Here is a 19,946-nt window from a genome sequence, read left to right as displayed (position 1 = left end):
AAGGACATTCTACAAAAAAACTGGCATGTCTTCATCAAAAGTGTCAAGGTCATGAAAGTCAAGGAAAGACTGGGGAACTGTTTCAATTGCAGGGGGCTAGAGAGAGATGCAATGCATGGCTGTGAACTGGATCCTTTTGCACATTATTGGAACCACTGATGAAATTTGAACAGAGCCTGAGAATTAGATGGTGGTACTATATCAATTACTGATTAATTACCTAATTACTTTCTGACGTTGATGGCTGTACTGTGGTTATAGGACAATGTTCTTGTTTACAGGAAATACACACTAAATATTTTAGATTGACAAGGTATTATGTCAGCAGCATCCTCTCAAATGGTTCTGGAAAAAACATCTACCATACTTTCAACTTTCTTGAAAGCCTGAGACTGTTTTAAAATAGAAATTTTAAAAGTGAGTCTGGACTACTTACAAGGGTCTCCACATAGACTATCAGTGGTTCTTCATGATCAACACCAAATAACAGCACATGACTTGTAGAGGAACCACGCCCTGTGGTGAAGAAAACCCAGGGCAGACAAGCCTAGATGCCCCATGACGTAGGAGTCAACTCTGGAGGGATGGTTCAAGGTCCTCAGGACAAGAAAATTAAGGGGCTAATGAGGAACAAGTTATAAGGGAAATTTTGAATTTGGGGTATCTGTAACTATTTGGACTCAGGTATAGTAGAGGTAGACAACTTGCAGATGAATCATCTGGCTTCCATGATACAAAAAGTGTGGAATTTTTTAAATTATTAAGAATATGAGCATAATGGAAAAGATGATATTATAGTGCAATAAAGAATACTTTGCATGGGGTATGGAATATAAAGGACAGTTTGAAGTTGATTGAGCTAAAAAGATTCACTGGAGCTAATGGTAAAAGAACTAGAATATTAGGCTTAGATGTCTCTATTTTATTTGCTAGGCACAGAAAGACATTAACAGATTTGAAAGCAATATCCTGGTATACAGAATAGATTAGGAGAGATTAGAGGCAGGAAGAACAGTTGGAAGATTACTGTAATAAAATTAAAAGAGTTGAAATAAAAGCAGAAGTAGGAATTGAAGGGAGATTCATGAGGCACTAAAAATTTGCCAGGGATTTGCCAACCAAACGTGAAAGAAAGAGTAAACAAAGATTATTGTGAGCTTTGAAAGTAGCAGGATCCTTAAGAGAAATTAACTTTTGTCAAGAGGAAGTGAAAAAAAATCTAGTTAGTCCATATCTCAATGAAAATATCCAACAGGAATATGTAAGCTTGGAAGTCAGGAGGGGTCACACACACAAAAAAAACTATAGATCTGAATTTCACCTACTCAGGTTTACTGAAGGGTACAGGATAAGAAAAGAAGACTGCTGAAAACAGGATTTTGAGAAACACTTTGTTATAAAAAAGAGACAGTTAAGAGGAGTGGGAGTGGGGCTGAGGGTTGAGAAGCTAATGAAAAATTGCCTAGGCTAGATATGCTTCCTCCAGGTCTACTTCTCATCTTTTCCATCCTACTCTGTTCCCTGCGTCGCTGACCACTGTGGACCACATCAACAGTCCCCTTGCCTTCTGTCTTCTGGTTGGGTTTGGCTAATGGAAGACACAAATAAGACATCAAGAGGCAGAGGAGAATGAAAGCAGGGTATTTTCCCTTGTTCCCAATGCACAGTCATCGTAGACTGGCTGCCTCCAGCTACTGAAGGACACGGGCCCTCCAGACAGCCCTAGGTTCCAGTAACTGCTGCCTCCTCTTGTCCCCTCCGACAGGGATGGTAACGGCTCCCTGCTGCTGATAGCTACAGGGTATTGCACTCTGCTTTATCATTAATAATATAACCTTTTCTACTACCCAGCCCATATATTTATAAACAGTTTATTTATTATGTGACCTTAATTAACAATTTGAATTATAACCAACTTCCTAATACGACCTTCATTTACACAGTATCCTATACTTGCCAGCCATAATATATAGCAAAGCATTTAATTTTTACACTCAAAAATCCTTATTAAGTTCTATTCCACAGACTTTTCTAGGATATAACTGATCCATTCTATCTTTGGTCTCCTCTGCTCCATTTCAAGAGGCTAGATTCTAGGATATCATAGGGTGGGATACATCGTCACTAAACCTATGGAAGCTGTGTCCAGGTGAAAGGAGATCTGGGGAAAAGTTAACATCTGTAGATTAAGAAGCAGCCTCTCCCTTACCTGGTGAGAGACAAGTTGTTCCACATGGCCCAGCCTTCCTGACCTATGGTTCCTTTCTCTGAAGATGTCTGACAATGGCCCATATATGTACCAGGCCTACCAAAGGATGTGAAGCTGGACAGAAAGAGGCAAAGAATGACTCAACTAAGCTCTTGACACCAAAGAACCAACCTTCCCCTACTAACCTGACAGGATGAAACTGATTGAAATTGAAGAATGCAGCAAGTTACCAACCACTAGTTTATCAAAGAAAAACCTGGAACTGTCAGACCCATGTACTGATACCAGGCTCCAAGATATAAACCCCATTACCATTCAGAGTTTGAAGCTAAGGTGCCCTAGTCTTAATCTGCCCTCCAGATTAAGATCAACTCTTTAGGACCAATTCAAGCAAGCTTTTGCCCCGACTTGGCCATAGTGAGGACAACGTAGAAAGGAATTGAGCTGGGGGGTAGGGAATTCACCAAAACTAAGCCATAAGAGTTCCAGGAATCATATTGAAAAATCAAAGAAGCATATAGAAAAGACCCTAAAGTTAGCGTATCAAGTTATACATGCTGTTCCATTCAAATGGGAAATGCCAATGTCTAATCAGGAGACGGCCTTTCTCCTATATGTGAGAAAAATAAATTCCACATACTCCAGTGGAACAGACATACCTGGCAATACCAAGCCCTGCCAGTCCTACAGACACCAAAAGCATCTCAGTGGATGTCTCTTTGAAGTCCTGTCTCCTATCCAAACTTTTCTTTCTGAAGAACGCTCCTGAGCAGGAGTGCTGGGAAACCAGGAAGAACATGTAAGCTCCTAGGACCAAAACCTACTTTCCTTCCTTGTATCAACACAACAGATGTAAATAACGGCATGTGAGTGGACATCATTATCCAGCCCACAGACTGACAGAGCATCCAAACCAAAATTCTATCCAGACTTTATCCCACCACAATGTTCACCACCACTAACCCCCACCTCAACAATCCAGGAGATGATTCCTTCATCCACAGGTACCTAGGCTTTTTGTGATACAGAATAAAAAATGGGCAGAGAAGGATAAGACCTGAAAGGCAACAGGGAATCTGAGAATGAGAAAGTAAAATGATTGGAAGGAATTATTGGAAAGACACTGAGTCAATTTATACAATAAAGCACTGAGGCAGATGGGAGTGAGGAGGGTAAAAGTCTAGCTGATTGGAAATAGGAGAGAGAACTGAGGAGGACAGTGAGACATGAGAAGCAAAAGAAAAAGGGGAACACTAGAAATGATGAATTATATCTCCTATGATGTTCTTTAAGATACAACGGTAAAGAATGAATATCCTTTTCAACCTTTTCGCTGTCCGCATGGACTGTGCTTCGTTAAAAATACCACCATTCTGGGAGTAAATGTGTCTGATCCCTGCATAAATGAGAATCCATTTACAAGGCAGGAGCTCTGTGGGTGCCTTTCTTCCTGCCTACCCTTCTCTCATTTGGAAAGAGTTCTCCTGCAGGAACTGCCTACGCAACAGAGGGGTGCCACTACATAGCAAGCAGTCTTTCCAAAGAAACACACCAGAAATCCATTTATTAAAATTCACAACACCTCTGTATTTGGAATGGAATGGAAGACACTCACATTTTGGAAAGAGTAATGTGCCAGTTTGAAAGGATGTATGTACCCTAGAAAAGTCATGTTTTAATCCTAATCCCATTTTGTAAAGGCAACCGTTTCTTCTAATCCCTATTCAGTACTGTATGCTTGAAACTGTAATTAGATCATCTCCCTGGAGATGTGACTTAGGAACTTACATCTTGATGTGATCTTGATGTGATCAAGAGTGATGGTTAAAATGGATTAGGTAGAGATGTGTCTCCACCCATTCAGGTGGGTCTTGATTAGTTTATCGGAATCCTATAAAAAGAGGAAGTATTTTGAAGAAAAGAAGAGATTCAGAGAGAACCGAGAATGCTGCAGCACCATGAAGCAGCGAGTCTATTAGCCAGCGACCTTTGGAGATGAAGAAGGAAAACGCCTCCCAGGGAGCTTCATGAAACAGAAAGCCAGGAGAGAAAGCTAGCAGATGATACTGTTTGCCATGTGCCCTTCCAGCTGACAGAGAAGCTCTGACTACGTTCACCATGTGCCTTCTCACTTGAGAGAGAAACCCTGAACTTCACTGGCCTTCTTAAACCAAGGTATCTTTCCCTGGATGCCTTAGATTGGATATTTGTATAGACTTGTTTTAATTGGGACATTTTCTTGGCCTTAGAACTGTAAACTAGCAACTTATTAAATTCCTCTTTTAAAAGCCATTCCACTTCTGGTATATTGCATTCCAGCAGCTAGCAAACTAGAATAAGTAGTTTAGAATATTCTACTTATTAAAGTAAGGAGTAGAATTAATTATGAATTGGAAAGAAAACTGTGAATAATCATGTCCATAGAATTAGAATGTTAGATCCAAAAAGGCCCTCCATGAATAGAGCCTAAACATTTTAAATGTTCCTCAGGGCATTCAATATCTTGTAAGTAAAAGAAAAACAGGAATTAGTTGCTAGTTAAAGCTTGCAACTAATTATATATGTCATAATCTCAGATTTCAGATTTTCATTCTCATCCCTAAAAGTTTCGTTATTCTCACTAACTTCATAGTAGGGTAAAAATCTAATCTTTTAAAACAAATTAGCAGAAAGTATTACAAATAGTCTTATACAGTTGTAAATGCAAATTAAATAGCAATACTTCACATAGTACCCATTAAAGCAGCAAAAATGTCGGAACTGTGGTAACATCAATATCTGGCGAAGACGTTTGAGATCAAGGACTTCGCACATATTATCTGTGGAGTATATCATGGTACAACCATCACGGTAAATTGAATCTTATTCATAATTTTTAATACCTTCCCAATATTAGAATTTTAATCCACATCTTTGCTACATGACTTTGCAGGACCACCCAACAGAACAGGCAGAGTACATTTCCCTATACCACAAATGTTGGGACTGTTCAATTAGTGAAACTACACCAGTTCTAGCAAGGTGATATGAGGTTTTATATATTTTCACTTGTCTTCTTTATCTCTTGCTATTTCCCATGTGAAGGGCATATCCTTGATAGCTTTTTGCCAAGGGAATGAAAGTTATGGAACAGAACTGAACCCAACTTTGGTGGGTAAAGGAGAGCCCAGAGTCTAGAGCCTGGAATCCAGACTAGCTCGTGTGATTTGCAACCAACTTACACATCCACAGGAAGAAATAAATACTTATTGTTTTAAGCCACTGAGATTTTTTTTGGGGGGGGGAGGGCAGTTATGTAGCAATATTGCAGCAATAGCTGAACGAATCAACTACTCAGTATAGCAATCTGGCAATATCTAATAAAGTTGAAGATATTCATAGGACATAGAAACTGACACTTCAAAGTATCTGCTCTAGGGCCACAGTTACCAACTCTATCAGATCTAATACCCCCTCTTATAACAAAGAATTTATTACATGCTCTTTTTATCCTGTAGTGAACTTAACAAATAATATATCTCCTCACACATGCAAACTTTATTGAAAAATCAACAAATGTCCTAACTATAATATAAAGGAAAAATAAACAAAACTTAATTTATAATAAGAATCAGGACTAGGATGAGGCAAACCAGGCACCCAGGGAACAAAGCATAAGCAGGCAAAAATCTCAAAAATGGCTTTGATAGTGACCGTAGGGCTCTGCACTTCCTCTTTCCAGCCAGGGCATGCAATAGGCATCTCCCAGAACAACTGGCACAAGTACCACAAGACCTGGGGCAAGAGAAAGCCCTACCACAAGAAGTGGAAGTATAAGCTATCATGCCCGCTGACTGCCAACACAAAGATTGGCCCCTGATGCATAGGAGACAACAAGAAGTACTGTGCCCTGAGGCTGGATGAAGGGACCTTTTCTATGGGTTCTGAGTGTTATACTCGCAAAACAAGGATCATGGATGTTGTTTGCAATGCATCCAATAACAAGCTGGTCCACATAAAGACCCTAGCGAATAAGTGCATTGTACTGATTGACAGCATGTCATACCGGCAGCAGTACAAGTCCCACTATGCTCCTGGGCCGCAAGAAGGGGGCCAACCTGACTCCTAAGGAGGAAAAACAAAAGACAATCAAAGATAATTCAGAAGAAATATGATGAAAGGAAAAAGAATGCAAGATTAGTGGTCTTCTTTAGGAGCAGCTCCAGCTTGCCTGCATTGCTTCAAGGCCAGGCCAGTGTAGCCGAGCAGATGGCTATGTGTTAGAAGGCAAGGAGCTCGAGTTTTATATGAGGAAAATCCAGGCTCAGAAAGGCAAATAATTCCTCTCTAGTTCATGTAATAAAGCTGTTTATTGTTCTATGTTCAAAAAACAAGGGCATGAGATTTTGTTGGCTTGTTCAGGTTAGTTTGATGCCCCGATAAATCCCAAAGTGATTTGGACAGTAAATAGAGAAGTATTTGCAAAGTCCCCTTGGGGGAATGGGGAGAAAGGGGGCAATATTCAACTTCCCCATTTGGAGAATTTCTGATATTCTAGCAAACAGTGAGGACAACCAAATCAACAGGCTGAGCCCTCAATCTTAGGGGTTGCCCCTATGAAACTTATTCCTGCAAAGGGTAGGCTAAGCCTACTTAAAATTAGGCCTAAGAGTCACCCCCAAAGAACTTCTTTTGTTGCTCAGATGTGGCCTCTCACTCTCTAAGTCGACATGGCATGTGAACTCACTGCTCTCCTCCTCTAGAAGGGACATGACTCCCGGGGGTGTAAATCTTCGTGGCAACATGGAGCACAAATCCTGGGATGGATGAGCTGGGACTTGGTATCAAGGAATTGAGAAAACCTTCTTGAACAAAAGGGGGAAAAAAGAAATGAGACAAAAAAAAGTATCAGTGGCTGAGAGATTTCAGAATCAAGAGGTTATCCTGGAAGTTATTCTTACACATTATATAGATATCCCTTTTTAGTTTATGGTGTATTGGAGTGGCTAGAAGGAAGTACCTGAAACTGTAGAGGTGTGTTCCAGGAGCCATGTTTCTTGAAGATGATTGTTTAATGATATACTTTACAATGTGACCATGTGAATTTGGAAAATTTGTGTCTGATGTTCCTTTTATCTATGGTATAGACAGATGAATTTTAAAAATATGGATAAAAAATAATAGAGGGAACAAAGATTAAAATAAATTGAATAAATTGAAATACTACTGGTCAAAGAGAGGGAGGGGTAAGGGGTATGGTATGTATGGGTTTTTTCCTTTTTTCTTTTTTATTTATTTTGCTGGAGTGATGCAAATGTTCAAAAAAATGATCATGGTGATAATACACAACTATGTGATGATATTGTGAGCCACTGATTGTACACTCTGTATAGAATGTTTATATGTCAAGAATGTTTACATGTTTGTTAAAGTTTGACAATAAAAATAAAAATCTAAAGAAAGTCTTTGATATAGTTGACCAAGATGGTTGTGTAAGACACTTCAGACTGCCATTCCCCCACAGAATCTTTGAATAACTAGCAAAAACTGGCAGAGATATCTTCCTCAAAATTCCAGAAAACAGTTAAAGGGTTACAATAACTGAGTGAGTATCAAATCAAGAAAACAGAGCTTTAAAAATAGGAGAGGATGGACTGCGTGGTAGAATTCTAACCTGCCATATGGGAGACTCAAGTTCAATTCCCAGCCCATGTACCACCACCACCCACCCTTAAAAAAAAACATTCAACAAATGGTGCTATGAAATGGGATAGTCACATGGAAAAGAATGAAATGTGACCTTCTGTGCTGGTTTGAAAGGATGTATGTATCCTAGTAAAGCCATGTTTTAATCAAAATCCCATTTCATAAAGGCAGAATAATCCCTATCCACTACTGTATGTTTGAAACTGTAATTAGATGATCTCCCTGGAGATGTGATTTTAATCAAGAGTGGTTGTTAAACTGGATTAGGTGACGACATGTCTCTACCCATATGGGTGGATCCTGATTAGTTTCTGGAGTCCTATAAAAGAGGAAACATTTTGGAGAATGAGAGATTCAGAGAGAGCCGAGCAGAATGACGTAGCCACGAGAAGCAGAAGTTCACCAACCAGAAACCTTCGGAGATGAAGAAGGAAAATACTTCCCAGGGAGCTTCATGAAACAGGAAGCCAGGAGAAGAAGCTAGCAGATGATGCCATGTTTGCCATGTGTCCTTCCAGATGAGAGAGGAACCCTGACTGTGTTCACCATGTGCCCTTATAGCTGAGAGAGAAACTGTGACTGTGTTCGCCATGTGCCTTCTCACTAGAGAGAAACCGTGAACTGCAGCAGCCTTCTTGAACCAAGTATCTTTCCCTGGATGCCTTTGATTGGACATTTCCTTAAACTTGTTTTAACTGGAACATTTTCTTGGTCTTAGAACTGTAAACTAGCAACTTATTAAATTCCCCTTTGTAAAAGCCATTCTGTTTCTGGTATATTGCATTCAGGCAGCTAGCAAACCAGAACAGATTTTGGTACCACGAGTGCGATTCCATTTCTGGTATACTGCATTCAGGCACCTTGCAAACTAAAACACCCTCCCCACCAACATGGAAACGACATACCAAAAAAACAGCATTCAAAAAAAAAAAACATGGTAGAAATTATAGCACTGTGCTAACCCCTTCCACCCATTCCTCTCTAGTGCAGTGTGGAGCCAACCTATGCTCCCATTATGGATCCCTGGCCCTGTTTCTGACACAGCAGAGCAACCCCTATGAACACACTGGGATGTCTGTATATCAGTGCCAATCAATTAAGTGGCAGCCTAACAGACTGAAACAGGATACTCATCTCTGACTTGCCCTACAGGAAGAAGTAGCTTGCTGGCAACCCAAAGCAGCCAGATGCAAAGGATTACCCGCTTTAAGAAATATAATGGAGCACTGGAGTAAAAGAGGGGTATCTACTTCATGGGAAATAGAAATGACATTTGAAATACTATAAAGGGGGGAATTCCTAAGGCCACAAGTGAGCAGCACAAGACTAGAACAAGATACGAACTCAGAAAAAATGTTGAGGAAAAGATCACTTTCACCTCAACTGATAACTTGTTAGGAGAGCTAAACTCTGAAGGAGACCACAGGCCAAAGCAGGGCAAATTTTCAAAGACCCTGAAAGGTGTATTTTGCACTGGTTTGTTTGTTTTTTGTTAGTTCCTGCACTGAAAGAAATCTCTGTCATAATATTAATTTCTTTGTATTAGTATTACGGACTAAATTCCAGCATTAAACCTTTAAAATATTAAAATGTACAGTTTGCAACAAAAGATTAAAAGACAAACAAATAAACATGAAATGCTGGTCCAGCCAAAGGAACAAGATAAAATCCAGAAACCATCAATGAAGACAATACTTTGGACACACTGGACTAACACTTTTTTTTTTAAATGATCTTCAATATGCTCAAGGAGATAAGAGACAACACAGAAAAAGAATTAAAGAATATCAGGAAAATGATGAAAAAACACTATGAGAAACACCATGAGAGATAAACATTTTTAAAAGGCACCAAACAGATACACTGAAGTTTAAAAACACAATAATGAAACTCTTCCGGGTTTCAACACCAGATTGGAGCTGGCAGAGAAAAGAATCAGTGAACTTGAAGACAAAATGATTGAAATGACTCAGGCTGAGGAGCAAAGAAAAAAAAATCTTTAAAAAGGAACAGAGGCTGAGAGACATATGGGACATCATCAAATATACTAATATACATATCTTAGGAGTCCCAGGAGAAAATTGAAAGGGGCAGAAGGAATATTCAAAGAAATAATGGAAGAAAACTTCCAAAGTTTAATGAAAAATGAAATACATATTCAAGAAGCCTCACGGACCCCAAACAGGATAAAGAGAACCATGCTCAAGCACATAAATCATCAACTGTCAAATGCCAAGAATAAGGAGAGAGTTCTGAAAGCTGCAAGAGAAAAGCAAGGGAGTTTCAGTAAGATTGCATGCCATATTCTCATCAAAACCATGGATGCAGGGCGGGGCACGGTGGCTCAGCAGGCAAGAATGGTTGCCTGCCATGTTAGAGGACCCGGGTTTGATTCTCGGTGCCTGCCCATGTGGAAACAAACAAACAAAAAAAGACCGTGGCGGCAAGAAGCAGTGGAACAAAATATTTAAAGTGCTGACAGAAAACAAACGATAACCAAGAAATTTTATATCTGGTAGGAATGTCTTTCAAAAATGAGGAACAGATTGAGATATCTCCAGACAAACAAAAACTGAGGGAATTCATCCCTACTACACTTGTAATACAAGCAATGCTAAAGAGAGTTCAGAAAAAAAGGAATGGACGCTAAACTGAGAATGAAACAGCATAAAGAAATAAAGACCTCAAGTAAAGGTAACCATACAGGTAATTATATATGCCAGTACTAATGTATTATATTTTTTGGCATGCAAGGAGTTTTACTTCTTATGTATGCTAAACTGCAAATGCATAAAAAGTTATCCTAAATCTATGGTTTTGAACATATAATATATACAGATATAATTTGTAACAATTATAAAAAAGAGGTGGAGAGATGGAAAGATATAGGAATAGGGTGTCTGTATGCTACTGAAGTTAATTTGGTATCAAATCAAATATGATTATTATAGATTTAGAATGTAAAATTTAAGCCCCATGGTAACAACAAAGAAAATATCTGAAAAAAACACAGAGAGAAGTGAAAAGGGACTCTCTAAAAATGTTATATTAAAAATATCAAATAAATATGAAAATAGGCATTAATGGAGAAATTGAGGGGCAAAAAAAGGTTTAAGACTTATGAAAAACAAATACGGAAATGGCAGAAGAAAGTCTTGTACTATCCCTTATTATAATTGTAAATGGATCACGCTCTACAGTCAAAAGGCAGAGATTGGCAGAAGCATGACCCAACTATATGAGTCTTACCTCATATTCAAAAACACAAGTAAGTTGAAAGAGAAAGAATGAAAAAATATACCATGCAAATAGTAACCAAAACAGAGCTAGGATCGCTATTCCACATCAAGTAAAACAGATTAAGTAAAAAACTGTTATGAGGGACAAAGGTCATTGTACTGGTTTGAAAGGAAGTATGGCCCCTAGAAAATCCATGTTTTAATCAAAATCCCATTTCATAAAGGTAGAATAAACCCTATTCAATACTGTATGTTTGAAACTGTAATCAGATCATTTCCCTGGATGTTGTGATTTAGTCAAGAGTGGCTGTTAAACTGGATTAGGTGACGACATGTTTCCACCCATTTGGGTGGGTCTTGCTTGGTTTACTGGAGTCCTATAAAAAAGGAAACATTTTGGAGAATGAGAGATTCAGAGAGAGCAGAGAATGCTGCAGCACCATGAAGCAGAGAGTCCACCAGCCAGCAACCTTTAGAAATGAAGAAGGAAAATGCCTCCCGGGGAGCTTCGTGAAACTGGAAGCCAGGAGAGAAAGCTAGCAGACGACGCTGTGTTAGCCACATGCCCTTCCACTTGAAAGAGAAACCCTGAACTTCATCGACCTTTTCGAACCAAGGTATCTTTCCTTGGATACCTTTGACTGGACATTTCCATAGACTTGTTTTAATTGGACATTGTCTCGGCCTTAGAACTGTAAACTAACAACTTATTAAATTCCGCTTTTAAAAGGCCATTCTGATTCTGTTATATTTCATTCTGGCAACTAGCAAACTAGAACAGTCATGATATACTGGTAAGGGGTAAATTCAAGAAGACATAATAATTATAAATTTATGTGCACCTAGTAGCAGAGCCCCAAAATATATGAAGCAAATATTGACAGATTTGAAGGGAGAAATAGACACTTCCATATTAATAATAGAGACTTCCATACACCATTTTCAATAATGGACAGAACATTTAAACAGAAGACCAATAAAAAAATACAATATTTGAATGATCCTCTAAACTAACTAGACCTAGCAAATATATATAGAACACTTTCCCCAACAGTAGCAAAATACATATTTTTCTCTAGTGTATACAGATCATTCTCAAGGATAGGTCATATCTTAGTTCATTAAACAAGTCTCAATAAATTCAAAAATATTGAAACAATACAACATATGTTCTCTAATCACAATGGACTGAAGCTAGAAATCAGTAACAGGGAAAGCTAGCAAATTCACAAATACGTAGAATGCAGTAGTAAACAACCAATGGATCAAAGAAGTCACAAGGTAAGAATTTGAGACACATGAAAATAAAAACACAACATACCAAAACATAGAGGAGCCAGAAAAGACATTGCTAAGAGGGAAATTTATATCCCTAAATGCTTACATTAAAAAAAGAAGAAAGATCTCAAAGCAGTGGGCTAACTTCACAACTGGGAGATCTAGAAATAGAAGAAAAACCATAAAATGAAAAAAGAAGAAGGGAAATAACAAAGATGAGAGCAGAAAGCAGAGAGAAACGAATTAGAGCGTATAAAAACAACAACAACAAAGAGAATCAGCAAAACCAAGAGTTGGTTGTTTGAAAAGAGCAATAATGTCAACAAGTCTTTGGCTACAATGACAAAGAAAAAAAAAGAGGGGACCTAAATTACTAAAATAAGAAATTAAAGGGGAGGGGCATTACTAATGACCTCAAAGAAGAGGATTTTAAGAGAATATTACGGGGGAAAAAGAATATTAGGAACAACTGTGGGCCAACAAATGAGATAGCCTAGATGAAATGGACAAAATTCCTAGAAACACACATACTAGCCATACGACTCAAAAAGAAACAGAAGAGGAGGTTCCGAGAAGATGCCCAAATAGAGTAGGTGGAGTTTAGCCCTGCTCCAAGGAAAAGTTAGAGAAGGAATGCGAGGGCCACTGAGATGGCAATTCAAGAATGCAACTGACCTGGGAGAGCCTTCTGCACCATATAGGGCGGCCATGGTTGCAGGGGCTGAAGAGCTGAGAAGAAGAAAACTGGAGCCTAACATGGAAGCGTGGAGCCCACAAGAGTGCACAGGACGGGAGATGGGGACTAGGAAATAAGCCAAGCCTTGAGCACAGTACCTTTACCAGCACAGCCTCAGGACCCACGACTCATCCTACACCCTACGCACCTGAAACCCATCACCCACCCCCACTCCCGCGCTCCAAGTGCCCCCTCCCCACCAAACCCCAGCATGCATATCCACCCCACACCCCCACCTAAAGGGCAGCCCAACCCACCTCTCCTTCATCCCTCCCAAGTACTGCCTCCCTCCCTGCTCCCTACAGGCTGTTGCCAGTGCATAAAGGCTTCAGGCGCTAACCTCCATACCGAGGCTACACCCTGCCCCCCCCCCAAAGTGTCGCACAGCCTCACCCTACCCCCGAGCTCTGTGTACCAGTTTACAGCACTCCTAGACCCATGCATGCATTCGACCCCCAGTCACACCCCTCAGCTCTGGGAATATCAGTTTGTGGCACTCCCAGATCCGCACATGCACACAGCCCTCAGTCATGCTTCCCAGCTCTGAGAAAGTGCTGACCTGCGCAGCCAGGTCACATCCACCCCCAGCCCAGGAAGGCATAACACCAACCCGCTGCCATGGCTCTGTGCATGTGCACAAACGGCCCTACACCCTAGACCAGCACACACCAGAGTTACGACCCCCAGACCTGTGCACCTGCACAGCTACATCTTCCTGGCCACTGGACACCCACATTCACAATCACCAGCCTAACATCCCCAACCTGCACCAATACTTATGCTGAAATGCAACACCGCACTGTTGTGCCCCACCCCATGCCCTGCATGCAGCTACACACCCACCCTGCAGACACGAGGCTTTAGACGACTAAAGGAAATCAATTCCCAAAGTAAATCGATCAAGATATTCACATGTGACAAAAACAACAGATCACTAAGCATATCACAATGCAGTCAGATATAGCCCAGCCTAAGGATCAAAATAAAACACCAGAGGAGACACAGACACTGGAACAACTAATCAAAGATGTTCATATAACTCTACTTAATAAAATAAATGGATGGCAAATAACATAAAGGAGATCAAGAAGACAGTAGAAGAGCATAAAGAGGAATTTGAAAGAATAAATAGAAAAATGGCAGATATCACAGAGATTAAAGACTCTGTTGACCAAATCAAAAACATACTAGAGGCACACAACAGCAGATTTGTAGAGACAGAAGAAAGAACAAGCAATATAGGGGACAGGATAACTGATTTCAAACATTCAAAACAGCAAATGGCAAAAAAAAAAAAAAAAAAAAAAGGAAAAATTTGAATGGGATCTTAGGGAAATGATAGACAAAACAAAGCAAACAAATATAAGAATCACTGGTGTCCCAGAAGGAGGAGAGAGGAGTAAAGGGCGAGGAAGAATAGCTGAGGATATAACTTTCCAGCCCTTATAAAGAACATAAATATACAAGTCAAAGAAGTCCAACAGAATAAATCCAAATAGGCCTTCCTCAAGACACACACTAATCAGTCTGTCAAATGTTGGAGAGAAGCAGAAAATTCTGAAAATGGTAAGAGAAAAACAATCTACTACATATAAGGAAACCACATAAGGCTGAGTTCTGACTATTCAACTGGCACCATGGAGGCGAGAAGGCAGTGGTATGATATATTTAAGATCCTGAAAGAGAAAGACTTCTAACCAAGAACTCTGTACCCAGCCAAACTGTCCTTCAAAACTGAGGGAGAGATTAAAATGTTCACTGGCAAACAAATCCTGAAAAAATCTGTCAACAAAAGACTGGCCCTACAAGGAATACTAAACAGAGTTCTGCCCATTGAAAAAAGAAGACAGGAGAGGTAGGTCTGGAGGAGGGCACAGAATTGAAGAGTACCACTAAGGGTAATTTAAAGAACACAAAAAGAAAGAAGGAGAAGAATATATAGACCTAACAAATAAAATAATAAAGATAAGATGGTGGCTTCAAGAAATGCCTTTTTTAGTAATAACTTTGAATGTTAATGGACTAAACATATTAATTAAAAGATACAGATTGGCAGAATGGATTAAGAAGTATAATCCAGCTATATGCTGCTTACAAGAGACTCATAAACACAGATATAAACAGATTGAAAGTGAAAGGATGGAGAAAGAAACAGAAGTTCTCAACAGACCAGTAACAAGTAAAGAGAGTGAATCAGTCCCCAAAAATCTCCCAACAAATAAAAGACCAGGGCCAGATAGTTTCATTGGTGAACCCTGCTAAACATTCCAAGAAAAATGAACACCAATTCTGCTCATTCTTCTAAAAACTTTAAGCAAAGAAAGGTAAAACATCAGGGTCATAGAATAAAATATCATGTTGAGGCCAACATCACCCTAATATTAAAGCCAGATAAAGATACCATGAGAAAAGAAAATTACAGACCAATATCCCTTTTGAATATACATGCAAAAGTACTCAATAGAGAAGGTACTGGAGGGTGCAGGGAAACCTGCAAAATGAGTGTTCTGTGAAGAGATATGAGGATGACTTGACTTTAAGAAGAGAAAGAGTGCAATTAAAAGGGAAGGGAGGGGAAGGTGCAAGGGTAGTTTAGTGGTAGAATTCTCGCTTGCCATGCAGGAGACCTGGGTTCGATTTCTGGCCCATGTACTTCCCAAACAAACAAACAAGCAAGCAAATGAAAAAAACAAACAAAAATTCAGCAAATGTTGCTGCAATAAGGGGATAGTTACATGGAAAAAGAATGAAATGTGGCCAGGCCATGTAGTATACCAAAAAAAAAAAAAAAAGTGAAAGGAGGGCCCTGGAGGGGGAGAGGGCTACCAAGATGGCAACAGCCTCCTACATCAATGGTTGGGTTTCCATCCATGGATTCCAGGGTGCCTCCCTGCAACTAGTTCTCAACACCTGGAATCAAGAGACCCATGGCATCTCAGGTGTCTTTTGCTTCAGGCATGCCCATCAAGAAAATAAGTCACTAAGATGTTGATTCTTCAGATAATATATAAAAAGACAACCTCATCAGCCTTGAAAGGTGCCATCCAGTTAGGCAGTACTGAGTACCAAACCAGAACAGGATGTCCTCATGTAAGACTTCTTACATGATATAGATATAGAATATCTATATATTCTATATATATAGATATAGAAAAGATATAGAATATCTTTTTCTCCAGCAAAGGGAGCAACCTGAAACCCTGTTTATCACTATAATTACTTTGATTTCAAGACCTATTCACCTGTTGCCTTCTGCTATTTTTGTGAGTTATTTGGGATCTACCTAATGATTACTTCTACTTTCTCTGCCACTGACTGAACTCTGCAGCTCTGGGGACAGTGGCTCCTTCTTCTGTGTCCAGTGATGACCAATTCATCATTAAGACAGTCCAGCATAAAAAGACCGAGTTTCTGCAGAAGCTGCTTCCAGAATACCAAACCAACCTCAACCAGAATCCTCGGATTTTGCTGCCTAAATTCTACGGACTGTACTATGTACAGGTAGGTGGTAAGAACTTTTGAACTGTTGTGGCAAATAATCTCTTACCATGATCAGTCAAGATGTATGTCAAACATGACCTTAATAGCTCAGCCTACAAACAACGGGCTTCCCCAAAAGAGCAAGAGACACATCTCCCCATCTTTAAAGACTTGGACTTCTTACAAGAAGACGATCCATGATGTTCTCTTTTTGGATGCCGACATGTACAATGCTCTATGTAAGACCCTACAGCATGACCGTTTGGTGCTGCAAAGCCTCAAGTTTGTAGACTATAGTTTCTTGATGTCAATCCACAACACAGATCATGTACAATGAGAGTTCTTAGGCAATGAAGCATAATACTTATTTGACACTCAGAGACTGCACCACCAAAAAGGCTTTCTATTCCACAGCCATGGAATCAATCCAAAAGGCTCAACAAGGTGACACTATAGTGATCAATGACCATATGGTGGCATCCCTGCCCAAAATGATAAAGGGGAAAGGATGCTGCTTTATATTGGCATCACTGGAATTCTTCAGTTTTACAGGTTATTAAGAAGTTGGAATACTCTTGGAAAGCTCTAGACACTGTATTGGTATATCACCCAGACCTCTACACTGAATGGTTCCATTGGTTCGTGTCCAACACACTGTTCAAGAAGATCCCATTGAAGCTCTCTCTTTCTAAAAGTTTTGGTCTGGCTCATCTTTCTCTCAGTGCACAGACTATGTTAGTAACACCTACATTTGTCAGCCATCAGTCCCTGAGCAACACAAGATACAAATGACAACAAAGGTAGAAGTGGAGCCAGGTGTCTATTTTAGTCACCCTGATGTTTTACCTCAGACTCCACCTACTGAGGAAATTAGTAAGGACTCACTTACTTCTGATGCCATCTTCATACCTGTTGTTGGAGAGTCTTTGCAAATACCAAGCACAAGTTAGCAAAACACCTCAGAAGACCTAGAACAAGACTCTACCATCTATACGATCTCAAGATATCAGCACTTGAACTAGCAATGAGAAGTTTCCTTCTTATTCACCAGAGGCTAGAGGAGCTCTCTCTTTCCTTCCTGAAGAAGATCCTCTTGTTTGCCTTCCTCATGCATGGGCATTTGTGCCTCCAACCACTGAAGACAGCAGTATCCCCTCCACATCAAAGTTGGGTGGCATGACATTTCAACTGGTGAGACTTGGCTTCCACAACTGAATTCCCATTCACCATGCTGGAAGTGGGGGTTGCTGGACTTAGTGGTTTTCTTCCCCCTTCATCTACCTTCACTGGGAGTTAAACTCACTTCCTTGCTGGCACATTAACCCTACCTTAGCTCTTTCCCTACGGTCCCTGGAAAAAGACTCCTGTAACTTCTGTAAAGGATTTGGGGACATTAGGGTATTTAACCACTTGCCAACCTTCTTTTTTTTCCTTTAAAAGAAGGAAAAGAAGAAACAGTGCACAGCGTACAATTTCAAGACAGACAGTTTCAGATCAAACTTTCAGAAGTGATGGAGAGATGTCTATTTACAGGTTCTCTCTGAATAAGCCCTGATACTCATGTAGGAGAAGTGTGATGATTGCTCTGCCAGGAGCAGCTCCTCTTTAATTCCTCCACACTTCATCAATTTCTTAAGGCTAAAGGAACGAAAAGAATACAAGGTGGGTACTCCTTAGCCCTTTCGTAAACAAACAAACAAAAAAACTGGCAGTCATGAGTCTAGGAGAACAGACAGCCTCATAGACAGGACCCTACATACTGCCAGGCCATAATGATTATTACTATTTTGTAATTTGATATGTTTTCTGGTTGCTTTTCTAAATATGAAGGCTTATCAAATGAATTTCAGAACCTTCTCCACAGAAGGATTTCCTCTTTCCTCTTCTCACCTTTTCCAATAGAGTAGTAAAACAGTAAAGTTTGTAGAAATGAAATGTCTATTTAACAGGCAGCCCATTTCTGTGAGGCTAAAGAATATTCTCTTAAACACACGAGGAGTGCATTAGTTTGCAAGCTGCCGGAATGCAAAATACCAGAACTGGAACAGCTTTTACAAAGGAGAATTTAATAAGTTACAAGTTTATAGTTCTAGGGAAGTGAAAGTGTTCAAAAAAACAAAAAATTACCCACATTCAAGAAAGGCCAATGGGTCAAGAACACCTTTGTCAACTATGAAGTCACGTGGCTGGCATCTGCTGGTCCCTTGCTCCTGGACTCCGTTGCTTTCAGTCTCTGTTCCTTTGTGGGTTCTTCACTTTACTTCTCTGGGACTGGCTTTCATTTCTTGGCTTCCCTTGGCTCTCTCAAGGTTCTGGCTTGCTTAACTTCTCATGGCAATGTCTGCTGGGCTCTAAGAATCTCCGCACATCCATGTCACTGTTCTCCATGTGTCCGCAACTGTGTCAGCTCTGCTGTGAAGTTTCTGTGGCTCTGAGGCTTCTGTCATTTCTCCAAATTGTTTCCTCTTTTAAAGGATTCCAATAAACTAATCAAGACCCACCCATTCGGGGTGGAGTCAGAACTCCACCTAAGCAAAAGTTCACACCCACAATTGGGCATGTGATATCTCCATAGAGATAATCTAATCAAAAGTTTCCAATTTACAGTATTGAATCAGGATTAAAAGAAATAGTTGCTTCCACAAAATTGGATTAGGATTAAAACATGGCTTTTCTGAGGTACATAATACTTTCAAACCAGCACAAGGAGATATTTGCCTTGGTGAGGTCACTGCTATACCACATGTCCTGCATACCATATGCAGAGAAGTTGGAAATAGGGACAGCATAAGCCCTCTTCTCTAAGAGTTGTGGTTCTCAATCTCACTCTTCCACTCTTGCCAAGCAGAGAAGGAGGTCCAATGTCTCAGGCATATTCTTGAACTCCCATTTTCTGCCCTGTCCATCCCACCATACTATGATAGTAGGTTAGTGCATACCCTAAGTAACTGTCTATATTAAACACCGCAAGCCAAGTCTGGCTGTCTGTCTTTACTGCCATGTTCTTTTTTTACAAGAATGATAAAGAAACAAGTCTCCTTTTTTCTTCATAACTTAGTATTTATGATGTATTTAAGTGTTTTTCTCAGGATAGAGTTCTTGATGGGGAGATATTTGAGGGAGGGTTGGGTCTTAGGAAAGGGAGAGGGGAATCAGCATTTTTATGAAGTATCAATATTTCCCTCTACTTTGTATTGTTCAGAAATGGCAAATGCAGTATAAAGGTGATAAATATCTGCATTTAATGCATTAAACTTTCATCTATTATTTAGGAAAAAAAATCCTCAACAAAATACTAGTGAACTGAAACTAACAGCAC

General features: G+C 39.8%; 1 protein-coding gene and 2 pseudogenes across 6 annotated transcripts in view; 2 read left to right on the top strand and 1 right to left on the bottom strand.

Annotated features, from left to right (window-relative positions):
• The window catches only part of ST7 (suppression of tumorigenicity 7), a 377,376-nt gene that overhangs the window by 338,525 nt on the left and 18,905 nt on the right, over positions 1–19,946 (bottom strand). The gene's annotated exons all lie outside the window — the stretch shown is intronic.
• On the top strand, positions 5,886–6,528 carry LOC143679368 (small ribosomal subunit protein eS8 pseudogene; annotated as a pseudogene).
• LOC143646234 (phosphatidylinositol 4-phosphate 5-kinase type-1 alpha pseudogene) lies at positions 16,018–17,577 on the top strand (annotated as a pseudogene).

This window comes from Tamandua tetradactyla, chromosome 1 (assembly GCF_023851605.1).
Source record: "Tamandua tetradactyla isolate mTamTet1 chromosome 1, mTamTet1.pri, whole genome shotgun sequence".
Taxonomy (NCBI): Eukaryota; Metazoa; Chordata; class Mammalia; order Pilosa; family Myrmecophagidae; genus Tamandua; species Tamandua tetradactyla.
Note: the sequence above shows the minus strand (reverse complement) of the source record. Positions and strands in the feature narration are given on the sequence as shown.